We start from the raw sequence: 13,627 nt of genomic DNA, 5'->3' as shown, positions 1-13,627 counted from the left end.
TGGTGTGTTTGGATATTATCATAAAATGCCACATAATACAGATATCCCAGCTGTCATTCTAGTTCTTTGAGGTCGTAAGGTTTGTACATTCCTAAATATAGCTATCCCTCCCTTATGAGGATGACAAAATGTCAGTGCTGTCCATTTTCACAAAGGTCAGGGACCGGTAAGTTAAAAGAAAGGAGCTGTCTGACCATGATAATTATGTGATAGCTTTCCTGCAGATGAAGGAATTCTAAATTAAAAAGAGGATAAGCTATAAATTATATATCCAATGCATTTTATGAAAGTATAGCCAAAGAAAAATGCTTTAAAGAAATCCACAATTTATTTTACTTTCTAGAGCAACTGTGGTCACAGTGGTAAACCTTCAATGTAGAATAGCTAGAAAAATCAATTTACTTCTATAATAAAAAGGCCATTTGTCTCCTGGTAGAATCCATGTGACATTGTTAGGCCTCTTATAAATGATCACACTGGACAATGCCTGTGGTTTACAAATTCCCTAATTACACCTTTTATTGTGTATCGCTGAATGTGCCTTGTCCTGTGGAAACAGACACTACCGCCATTTTAATAAACATTTTGACATAAAATGAAGCTGGCTCTTTCAAGCTTTGTCAAAAGCAAAATGAAACAACCTATGAACACAATGTTCCATCAACAGATCAGGGGCACATGTTCTTTAGAGCAAATGAGGTTTAATTAACAGATCCGTTAGCAGATAACTGGTCAATTAAAAAATAGGAGGAAGGTTTTCTTCTAACACATGAGGACTTTATTAACAAATATTCTACCAATGCATGAGTGCATTTTATGATCCATTCTGTCAGTCTGTAGAAGTATAGAATGCTACAATAAAAATATGGACCTAATTTTAAAACCGCATAAAACTCATAATGTCATTGATCGGAATGTCACATAACTCATTCTGAGCTAATATGTGACTGTGAATAGAGTTTAGTACCACTTTATTAATATGGCTTTACATTGCATTTTATACCTAGGCAAGAATATTTCCGTTTAAATGTCAACTAAATATATTTTGTTTACAAGTATAATTTAGACAGACTTGGTAAAAGTGAACTACTTATGTTTCATTTATAGTGGACTGTAATTCATACTAAATGCATTTTAGATGCAGACATTTGAACTGCTTGTTATTTTATCATTTCTACTTCCCATATTTAAATTACCACTATATTTCATATTGTGCATTAAACCTTTTTTTAAAGTGCAATGATATGTTTCTCATTTCACATCTTTTTAATCTAGTCATTTTTTACTGATAGGACATTTTTTAAAATTTGGGCAGTGCTGATTTATTTACCTGTAATGGACTCGAGAAGAGTATGATGTCCTTCATTCTTCCCTTCCCCGGCAAATCATTGTCATGTCCCCTTTTCTAAAGCTTTAAGTTCTGATCCTAAGCTGCCTCTTAGGCTGTCTTTCCTCCAATAGGACTTCCCAGGCTCCAATTCCTTAGTCAAAGATGTCAGAAGGCAGACACAATATGATTTGAGGTTTCTGAGATAGATTCAAGCGTCAAAATTACATTTCTCACAGTCTATCTCTGGAGCCTGAAATCTCATTACTTGTGTTCATCCCAATGGAGAGACTGTGTTTTCTATAAAGAACCTGGGTTCTGCAGCCAGAATTGACCTATGGTTAACACTTTACTTTACTATTTAGAAACTGTGAAGCCTAGTAAAGCGACTTATGTTTTTCAAAGCTCAAGTTTCTCATCTGTAGAATGGGTATAATCACAAAAGTATATACTTCAAATGGAGTTCTGAGGATTCAAAAAAAGTACTCATTGTAAAGTGTTTAACCCAGCATCTAGAATACAATAAACAAACCAAAATATCTTAGATTATTATTATTATTATTATTATTATTATTATTTTAAATGAAATTCAATGTGATATGTTCTGTAATTTACTTGGAAATGCTTCAGCGTATGGTAATGTGTTGTTCCTTAAATTGGATTTGGTTATATATGTGGGCTCACTATTTAAGCTGCATGCTTACAATGTATGCATTTTTCTGTTTTTGTTATGCTGCTATAAAAGTTTTTTTTTTTAAATATACTTCACCATAGACAATGTGATGTTCATTCTTGTGCTTAAGTTTTAATGTAAATTCTAGCGTTACTGTTAATATTTACATTATGCAACTCAGGAGTACACACCCCAGACGTAGTTAGGTAGCATATTGGGTTCACTCTGCTCAGGAAGCTAGGGCAAGACAAGTATCATGTTTAGCTGCACTAGAGGATTTTTAACCAAGCATAACATTAAAAGTGGTATTCTTTAATTAAATGAATACTGTTCAGGCTATGTGCCTAGGGTTAGAAAAGGGTAAGACTTTGACCCACTTTCCTGAGACTGGCAAACAGGACCTACCATCCTAAAAGGTTTTGAAGTGTTGTTCTTGGACTAAGGGACAATGTTGTGTCTGCCTTCGAAAGAGAACACAGTCACATGATTCAACTAGAATGTTACCTGAATCCCTTTTAAAGTAATTTAACACCTACCTTTAGTGATTCTTTCATGCAAGACCCTTGTCAAAGGGTGTAATTAAATATCAGAATCACCTGAGATAGTAAAGGGAAATACCCATTTAGTGTAAGATAATATGACATTTTACAGCATGCTGCAAACTCTTAGACTGGATTTGGAATGTAAGATTCTAAGCTTAGGTCAGGGTGTAGCTATAGAAAGTGAACAAGTAACAAAGCTTTTGGGCTCCATTTCTCTCTCTGTAAAATAAAAGGTACTAGGTAATCTATAAATGTCTTCAATATTTAAAAACTATGTCAATAACTGCAACATTTAGAAATCTTTAAAAAATGTTTTACAAAATATAAATGTGGGGACCTGCCCCAATAATCTTTTATTTTAAAAAATAGATATTCAGATTCATAAATTTTCCAAAATAAACATTGCTGCCAAAATCTCAATTACAATGATTTTCTAAATTTATTTAATCTCTTTCTTAACCTCATTGAGATCCCACAATGAAGGATAAAAAATTAAGACTCTGAAAATTAATGAGGCTCTTTTAAAATTAAGATGTATTAATTTGTAAACAGATTGGGGGGAGTTTTTTTGCACTAATGGTAGTTCTCAATTACATTTTGGAGCTTTTGAAAGAAATAGCTTTGATTTAAGACATTCCAAATTGTAAGATGCAACCTAAATATTACAAACAAATTAAATCCCTATAAGAATTGTTCAATTTAATGCCAGAATATCTAGGACTTCAGAACTTTGGCTAGCACATAGAACAAAATGGTATTTAAACTGTCAGTCTATGGACCCAGTCTCCATGGATATTTCTATTCATTTTTCTGTGTCTCAATTAATAATGATAGATTGGTAGTGCCAATCTATCTGAACACAAAAATCTGAAGTGTTTAATTACATAAGTACCGTGTTTCCCGAAAATAAGACCTAGACGGACTATCAGCTCTAATGCATTTTTTGGAGCAAAAATTAATATAAGATCAGTCTTATTTTACTATAATATAAGACCGGGTCTTATATAATATAATAATATAAGACCTGGCCTAATATAATATAATACGATATAATACCGGGTCTTATATTAATTTTTGCTCCAAAAAAAAACATTAGAGCTGATTGTCCAGCTAGGTCTTATTTTCAGGGAAACACGGTTTTAAGTATAATAGCACTTCCCACACCTCTATCTTTTCCTCTAGTCAAAAAATCCAGAGTAAATTCTGATATTATGGCTTTAAACAATATATCCTAATTTATAATCCATTATTAACTGTAAATTTGATGGAGACATGTATCCTTCATCAGTGAATGAATACATTTGTCATAAGTCTTTCTTTGACTCTAAACTATTGCTGGTTATTATAATTTTAAATGCAAATTATGGAACTAACTAATGGTATTCATTCCTCATTCGATTAGAGAAATCTATACTCAGTCATTTAAAATTCAAATAGTTCCTATATCCTCATTGCTTGCATTTATAAAAAGAAGAAGGGTAGAGGAAGCACAAATTGGGTATTCTTCCCTATTTCTCATTGACCTGTTCTTATCTTAATGTGATCTGGGAATTTCAAAAAGTGTTTAACTGTGCCAAGTGAAAGATATCCTCAACACATGACCCAGAAATTAGATAATATCTAATTAACTGCTGTTAAACTACAATTTGTAAGGTAGGACCTTTGTTGTAATATTTTGGGGAAAAGTTGGGTATTTGAAGATGATAATTGGAGGAAAATTGTAAACTGATGCTATTTCTATAATTATAGATTCAATTTTATGTGAGAAAATTCTAATATGTAAACATGATTAGTATTTATTGAATTAGTATATAAAATAGAGAATTAATTTGATGTAGCCAATGTCTGCATTTTTGCTCTCCCAAAAAATAAGTGATAAAAAATATTAACATCATGTGTGCTTCTCAAAACAACTTATAACTTACTGAGAAGGGAAACTAAAAATGGTTCAAATATTCCCTCTTACTCCTTCAAATCTCATTGAAAACAGATTACAGTAATTGTTATTTTTTATAAATCTTGCTCTCTCATTTTCTCTTTTATTCTCTCTCTCCTTTTCATTCCCCCCCTCCTCCTACCGTTGACAATCCTTTCACTTGAAGGAAAACAGAAGTTCACTTCTATTGTCAAAATCTATGCATCAATACTGAACTATCTGGGACAAATATAATCTTTCACATGCTGATGAAGAGGTATTGAAAGCCCTAAAGACTGTAAATACAGGAAGATTTCCACTGGATATCCTCCTGTCACACACAAATTGAGGATCTCTTTTTTTCTTGATTCCATTGACAACTCTTTTTTCATTTTTTTCATGGTATCTGTTTTTTTCCACCGTCTCCTTGGATATTTTTCTTATCTTTGTTTCATATTCTCTTCTGGAATAAGCTCATCCACATCTAATTAATGCAATGTTTCACTTCTGACCTTTCTCCTAATCGTTAAACCCAATTTTCTCATTGGTCACCCAAAACAGAAGGGTGTTTCACAAGCCCTCAACTACAACTAATCCCAATCAGTATTTCCTCTCACTCCTTGTCCACAACTTCAAATCTCTGACTCAGAATGTGGCACTACCATATTCTAAACAACCTAGGTATTATAACATTTTGGAATGAGAAAAGCACGGCATACTTTGAAAGAGATTGAAGAACTCATCTAAGCAAATGGTTTTCAGCTATGTGTTTTTAACACTGTATGCACACACATATGTGTGTGTATTCAAGTCAGCATATGTTATTCAAATATAATCTTGCAAAGAAGTCCTATATATAAGAGAGATATGTGTTTAGCTCTGATTGAAGTTGGAAGAGGGGCAAGGGGGTAAAATTCTCAACTTGATTATTTACTTTCCTCCAGCAGTTAAGTGGTCCCTGAGAATATTTTTTTTTTTTAAAAAGTCCCTAGTTATCATTGAAATAATATTTGGAAACCAGTTGCCTGGCTGATCCCTTTATTCCATAAATGAAAAGTTTTGAAGTGTAGACAGACCCAAGGTCATAAAGCTATTTGTGGTAAACTTGGGCGTGGACTGAACTCCAGGGCTCCACCCCACAAAGGTGCCTGACATCAGTGAGGCACTCTCTTAAAATGACTCAAGAGCATAAGTCACTGACTTAATTGGCCCTTAATAGCAGAGGTTGTGAGTTCTCAGCATCTTATCTGATGCCTGTCAATCTCTTCAGCTAAATGCACAGTTTCCCTCCCCAAACACACACTCTACCCTGTAGACTTTTTTTTCTACTTATGTTTCTTCTCCCCTCCCCTCCCCATTCTATTTCCTCAAACTTTTCCTTAAAAACATTCCAGAGCTGTAGTGGAGAGGCAAGGAATCTAAGATGCAAAGAGGTCAGCTAACTTCTCAGATGAAGTTCATGAGTGAGTCTCACGGTTTTCCTATTAGCTAAGCGTTCTGTTTCTTTTCCTCTCTCACCTGACATATCCATAAAGCTTTGCTTATTCCCACTGCTGTACTTCCTAATAAAATGTTTCTGCCTAGTCTCTCACATTATCTCTAAATGACACACTGAACACCGACTCACATTGCAAACAAAGGTGGTCTATACTGTTGGGGAAAGAGAAGAAAAATTTTCTTTGCCTAGTTGATTGATTATGAAGTCTCCAGAATGTCTTCTGAAACTCTTTTTCATTTCTCCACCATTCTTCCTCTGATTTTCTTTTTTTGGAACTCTGCAGATCCATCCCATGAAAAGGCCCCCCAAAACACCAATCTGATCATACTGCTCCCTTGGTAACATTCTTTGGTCATTCTTCATTATGTTAGCGAGATGTAACTACATTCACTTTTTTTTTTTTTTTTGTAAGATCTAGTGCCATATAATTCTCAATCTTAATCCAGCTCAGATGCTACCTGCTCTATGGAACTCTTGCTCATCAGATTTAATAATTCCATCCTGTATGCTTCGATATCACTCTGAGTTTATAAAGCAAATACTAGACTTTATCTGCTACTAAAGTTTTTCAAGTGTATTCTAACTGGGATATAAAATCCATTATGAATTAGATCCTATACATTTTTACTTCTTCCTATATCCTCTTTCATGTAGTGGCTGTTGAATAAATACTTTTTGAATTGAGTGTGCACTATATTTCATGAATAAATCCCACGACTATGGGTGACATTTATATTAATTTCTCTTTGTTATATAAGAACACTTGGTTATTACTCTTACTTCATTGTCAGCTAACTTTGCCTCTCAATTTTACATTTCCATGCTTCAATCTTCCTCCACTAAGGACAATTTCTTTAGGACTGAGAGCATGTGAAATAAAGATGAGGTATACCAAATGAAAGGGAAAAAACATCAATGATGTGAGCTGTAAATACTGTTTTTATTTCTCGTGTTGGATTTCCTATTTTCATTAAGAAAACTTCTGAGGTCTCAGGAGGTCTTTGCAAACTGCTCCTAGCTGATCCATCATAACTTTACCTTGTGTAATGTTAGCAATTTCTCTCTTGGGTCATTTGCACATTCTTATATGGCACTTGGTAAGTCTTCTGAAAGTATCTTTACCCTAAACATATTCGAGCATGGATTTCTGACTATCTCAATGGCCAATATCAAAGGCAGGAGAGAACTGAACATAAGTTCTAAACCCCACAATCTCCATCAATGCTCCTTAAGGCTAAGTGATAACAATAATAATAACACCAATAATAACATTGTATGTGGACAACTGACATTTTCTCAAACATCCTCACTGTGAGTATAAAGACCTTTAGAAAACAGCTATTTTTCTTGTATTATTTAATCTGAATAAAAACCACATGACTTATTCAAACACATATTCTGGACAAGTCCCCTCTCCATGCCCAACATTTCCACATTATTGCATTTACAGGCGTCCTTTGTAGAAAACCTCCATCAGCCAATGAATAATGCAAGACTAACATGCATGAGCAGAAGAAATCATTAAAAATATTAAATAATTTTTAAAATAAAAACATTTAAAGACTATAGCCTATTTTCAAATAGGCAATATTTAGGATAAACTATTGGTAAACTTTTATATACTTAACTATGAATTGATATAACCGTGCCTATCACAAATGCTAACGGTTAATACTAACAGTTGTGCTTTACTGAAAGCACAAATGAAAGGAATTGGGTATTTCTACAAGTATGCAAAGCCCAATATTTCCTAAGGGATGTATTGTGTACATGGTTAATAAAAACATTACAAGTATTTTGCAGTTCACTGTCTCTCTGGGAAATTTACTAAGCACAATAGCAATTTAAGGCTCTAAGTACCATAGTAAAGATATCTGCTAGCTGCATTTGGTTCAGGTCCCAAAGCTTTAAGAGGAAAGCCTATGTAAAGAAAGTGGGAAAAGCTGTACAAGTTATAATTCACTATTTTTTTTTTCACAGTGACAGTCTCCCTACTGACACACTGCGAAAAACAATATGCTTCTTCCTGGCCCACATCTAGGACAGATAAGAACAAGAATAAGAACAAGAATCAACTGAGAAGTTTCAACACTTAGAGTAAATTCAATCTCTCTGAACTAGTTCTGCCTGAAGCCAGTATAAAAAGTAGCCCATCAGCTATTCAGAAAAGAAGAACATGACTCCATAACCAGGAGATTCTAAACTTCAGAGTATGTCTCATTTTTCTTTAGGTTGTGTTTTTTTCATTGTCTCCTAGCCATTCAATTTAAATGTAGATATACAAACAGATATAAAAGATAGATGAAAGAGGTCACAAACGGAATAGAGATAACAACAGAAAATCTTATATGTTAGGAATGAGACTTTAGCAATTGCAAAGTAATCGCAAGAATCCTTGCAGCTTAATTCTAGAACTTAGATCACCCTCGCAGACAATGATCAGTTTAACAAGGGACCCAATAAAATACATACATAAGTGAGGAATAAGAAAAACTGAGATTTTTGCCTCTATCTATAGAAAATATATTGTTTGTATAGACAAGTTAGTTATATGTGGATTTACCTTAAATTCCTAGTTTAGTCCACAGAGTTCAGAATTGTTTATTTTATTTCTTAGTAGGGTTTCAAAGTCTACGTTACAGATCAGCACACTATGGCCTGTAGGCAAAATATGACCCATCACTTGTTTTCATAATTAAAGTTTTATTGGACACAGCCAGGCCCATTCGCTTTATTGTCTATGGCAGCTTTCCTACTATAATAGCAGAGTGAGAATTGTTGTGACAGTACCACATTGCCTGCAAAGCCAAAAATATTCGCTATCTGGCCCTTTTACAGAAAATGATGGCTGACACTTGTTTTCCATCATTAATTTGGAGATCATGGATTGAAACTCACAATTCTGGAGTCAAGGAATAAAATTAATTTTCTTATGTCCAGTAACTCAAGAACCAATCACATAACTTTTTACTGCATGTAAGCTTCCTCTGTTCAAAGTATTGCCAGGGCTTACATGTTGGTCTTATTTATGACTTCCTCTTAAATGAAACAACAGATCATTCACTATAGTGATTCTATAGACTTCAGTTTTAATAAGCAAAATTTCACGAGTTTCTATTCTTTGTTAACTAGAAAAGGGCAAAGAAGTAAATCCAATGAAGAGGGCACCATCATTTTCCTTTTGCCCTCCTGCTCATGAACAAGTCGTAGTAATTGTGTGCCATAGCCCTACATTATCAAGAACTTTTATTTCACAGGTGTGAATACTTGTACAGGCATTTGTTAACTATCATGATTACAGTAACCAGTCAGGTAGTTCGTCAGCAGCAAAGCTAAAATTTGAAACTAATTTTCTCAATTGGTCACCTCTGTGCACCTATGCATAGCTTAGGTCGATACTTCTGATTTGATCCTCTAATTCTTGCTCGATTTTATGCTATACAAAATGCCCATGTACTTGAACAAGGGAGGAAAAATCATTAAATCGGTATCAAGTCTTCTGCAAATATTTGTCCAGATGACTCATCACAGAAATTCCACAGATCACATCTCACTGTTTCCATTTTCTAGACATGATGCAGGGACTTCTGAGTTTACTGTAACCCGACAAGTTTGTCAGGTCACACAAAGGAATACACCTAAGCTAACAAGCACCCAAAGACTTGACCATGGAGCAACACTGGAGGAAGCAGTGGGAATTTTTCAACAAGCCTTGAAAATTAAAAGAAAATCTATAATAGTTCTATTTATGTAAATGAATTACAACCAAGTGACAATATTTTAAGGGTTGGTATTAACTGTTGCCAAAATGTTAGGCACAAATTCATATGCATTTTTTTTCAGCAAGTATGTAAAGAATTTTCCTTTTACAAAATTGAATTGTAACAATTAAAATTCCAGCATATTTAATTTTTAATTGATAAATTCACTACAAAGTGTTTTTTAAGTAACCTGCAGTCTAGACAAAGTACAGTAATGATAATGATACAATTGAAATAGACCACTATAACTTGTCTATGTTAATATTAATTAATATTAACCCTACAGGAAAAGCAAGAAATAAAGAATCAATAGTATTTCTGGGGCTTTCTTCATCCTGTATATTTTGCAAAATATACACTCCCTCCACTGTCACAGTGCTAGTTTCAACAAGTTTCCACTCAAATGTCATTTATCAGTGAAACTTTCCTGTGCCCATATTGCCAGAAGCATTCACAATTCCTACAGAAGTCTAACGACATGTTAAGAACAACTTCCATACCACTACATATTATTTCTAATTTCTAAGTCATCTGACATTAAGTAATTTGACAACTTAGATCGTAAGCTCCTTTAGGGAAGGCCCATTTGTCTATCACCATATGACATAGAGCCAGATACCAATCATAACTGTGTGGATAGAGCCAGGAGTGCAGTTTCCAGGCTCTGGGCCTCACGTGGAAAGATGCTGGCTCAGGTAGTAAATGGCCATCAACTGTGATTGGATGGCCATTAGCTGTGGCTAGTTGGTCGTCAGCTGTAACCAATGAGCCACTGGCCACTAATATAACTGCCGTGGTTACACTAACAGAACATGGGGGGCTAGCAAGAAGATGATGGCTGAGCTAGCAAGAGCCGATTGCAGTTAGCATGGCGGATTGCAGCTAGCAAGTGAGGTTGGTTGGTAGAGAGAAGTGGACAGCAGGTTACGGATAGTGTGGCTCTTGCTTCCTGTGTCTCCAACCCAGCCTCCAGCAAGACTATTGTGGTATGACTTCCCTATCTATGGCTCCGTGGGTGTTCCTTTTTGGCCTCACCATATCCTGCATTCTTATGCGGGGAATGGGAGCTGAGACCCCCCCTGACACCCTGTATGACAGTAATGCAGTAAAAGAATCTACAAGGCACATAAATTTTAAATTGACAAGACAACAAATGCTCATAATAAAGCAATTTGGATGTTTATAGAATTGGGAGGAAAAAAGTTTCTAATGTGGAATTAATGTGAAAGTGGGACAAAATCTATCATCACCTGTAGCATAGTTTCTATTATTCAATCAAATGCATGAGGCAAACTCCAAAATTCATATAGCCTCTCTCTTCAAAGTTTTTTTTTTCTAAAATCAACTCACTGACTTTTTAAAAAACTAATAATTGTGTAAACTCTGATTTATCTTCCTGATATATTTTATATTTTAATTTAAAGTCCTCAAAAATATGTCTAGAGATGTGACTGTCATTTAAAAAATGTTTTTATAGATGATGTATTACAGAATTATACACTTGAAATCTACGTAATTTTACTAAGCATTGTTAAACCCATAAATTTTAATTAAAAACATGCTAAAATTCCTTTATAATACAAAAAACAAGTACCTAAATGTAAACAAATAAAAATTTCAACTAAAAAATTAACCAAAAAAGTGGTTTTCAAACTGTATTAGGCAAAAGTGCCTTTTGGTAGCTCATCCTCATCTTAATAAGTTTCACATGTCTTTTAAAACACAGGAATAATTAGGAATCAATGTAAGATTTTGTATGAAAAACAAAAGGTTCACAAAAAAATGTTAGTGTTTACAATGGCACCCTAAAATAGCCTGCATTTAACATAAAGAAAACATGTAACCTATAAGAAAATCTCTGACCACTTGGTCGATTCTAACTCCCTAAGATAGTAATACTATAACCAGCAAGACCCAAACTTTAAGAGTTCACCACATATTTACTTATGTCTGAACAGTAGTGTCTTTTTTGACTTCACTCACCTAATTTGTGGGAATTTTCTATGAATCCTATCTGGTTCATAGATTTAATTTAGTCCAATATTTTTCTCCACGCTATAGCTTGTTCACTGTCATTGTTCAAACCCTATGCCCGGGAGTATCTCTGTACTTCATATCCAAGCACTACTTTAAGTGTAGTCTTCTACTATGTGGTGATAAAAATAATTTTTAGTGATAGCAATTGAATCAGGCAATCTCAGACCTACAGAGCTTTATACTGTACTTTAGTATTCCACTCTACTGTAAGCAAAATGGAACATCAAAGGCACTTTCAGCATGAAGATAGAATATGTGATCACTCTCAGTGACTCATCCTTTAGGTTAAAGGTCATCTTCTCAAATACAATTCCCTGCACAGGCCAACCCCTGGGGCTTGCCACCTGCGCAGCCACTCTAATGGTGTTATGCTTGGTTTAATGCTTTCGTGTTACCATCGTGAAATTCTTAGCAAGTTCTGAATGCAGGACACCCTTTTTTATTTTCACTGGACACCACAAATTATGGAGCTAGTCCTGTTCCTGAGAGTGATAACAAATTAAATGATAGTATAAATAGGTCTACTGAATAATTTCTTAAAGTCAGTAGGGAATTACAAGTGCAGGAAGAATACATCAAATGCCTATCTTGCAGAGATAATAGGAGGAAAGAAAACCTAAGAATAAAAGCTATGTGCACAACTTAGCCCATCTCTTTATTTAATAATTCTTTATGGAGAATCTTCTAAGTGCCATGTATTGTTCCAGATGCTGAGATTACAACAATGAACAATACAAAGTCCCAGACTACATGGAGCTTTCACTCTAAGAAGGAAACAAACAACAATCAAGTCTGCCTCTGGTAGGGCTGGGGAGATGGTGAGATGAGGTAGGGGGATGGGGTGGGTAGCAAAGGGTGTTTAGAGGAGGACTTAACATATCTACTTAATCTCTAGTATCATTACCTTTGGTAACCAGATAAAATGATAACTTAAGAAACGTTAATTGCTACAAGTAAACTTTTATTACTGAGAGGCATTCCGTGAATATTTTTTGCTTTTCTGATTATCGTTTGGCATTTAACGTTTAAGATATTTGGAAATTTCATGAATCAATGTTGGTTATCTTCTCGATTTTGTCACTTCCAACATAGAGTTTCAAATAGACATCATCACTAGTGTATTTAGACATGAATGTTAGGGCTTATTTCATGATTAACTACACAATGCTCCTTTCACTCTCCACTCTGTATTCCTTCTTATGTCTAAGTTTAACTGTATATGAACTGTGCTCCCATCAGACAATCCTGCTTAGATAAGAGCATGAATTCTTTGGACCTGGGTTTGTGTCATTGGTTCTGAAAAAGAAACAAGCTAATAAAACCAGGCACACAACCAAACAAAGCAATGCTACAATTAGGTGTAGATCAATTCTGGAAAAGAGTCCCTCATAAATAAGGGCAAATGATCCTGGATCTTACAAAATAGTTCTTACTCTTACGGGAAATATCATATGTGGGATGTCACCCAGCACACTGTCCTAGGCAATTGATATTTGTTGACTAAATGAATATACAAACAAATGACTGACTGAGCATATCAATAGCTTTCCATTAGATATCCTAAAATGAGTCCATCTCCTAGCACTAGGACCAATTTTGAAACATAGGTTAGATAAAAAAAATATAGTTGTTTATCTAGAAAAGGGGGTCTGTCAAAAAATATTTTTCATCCCCCTAACTTTTACATTAATTGTTGCTGATAAAAATTGAATATCCCTTAGGAATAATGAGGAATGCTGAAAAGTAAGCATGATTGATCAGCCTGAAGTATGGACCTATATTCCTTAAGGAGTAAAATCAATCCAGTGTGCACTGAAGTTTGGAATCCTGAGAAGACAAACTCATAGGTCAATCTGTTAACATACAAGAGTCAA

The 13,627-nt window shown here is 34.5% G+C and overlaps 1 protein-coding gene across 1 annotated transcript in view; it reads right to left on the bottom strand.

Moving 5' to 3' along the window:
- The window catches only part of MDGA2 (MAM domain containing glycosylphosphatidylinositol anchor 2), an 811,488-nt gene that overhangs the window by 189,894 nt on the left and 607,967 nt on the right, over positions 1-13,627 (bottom strand). The window lies entirely within an intron of this gene.

The sequence above is a fragment of the Rhinolophus hipposideros genome, assembly GCF_964194185.1.
Source record: "Rhinolophus hipposideros genome assembly, chromosome: 5".
NCBI lineage: Eukaryota > Metazoa > Chordata > Mammalia > Chiroptera > Rhinolophidae > Rhinolophus > Rhinolophus hipposideros.
The sequence above is the reverse complement of the archived record's forward strand: the minus strand, read 5'-3'. Positions and strand labels throughout refer to the sequence as shown.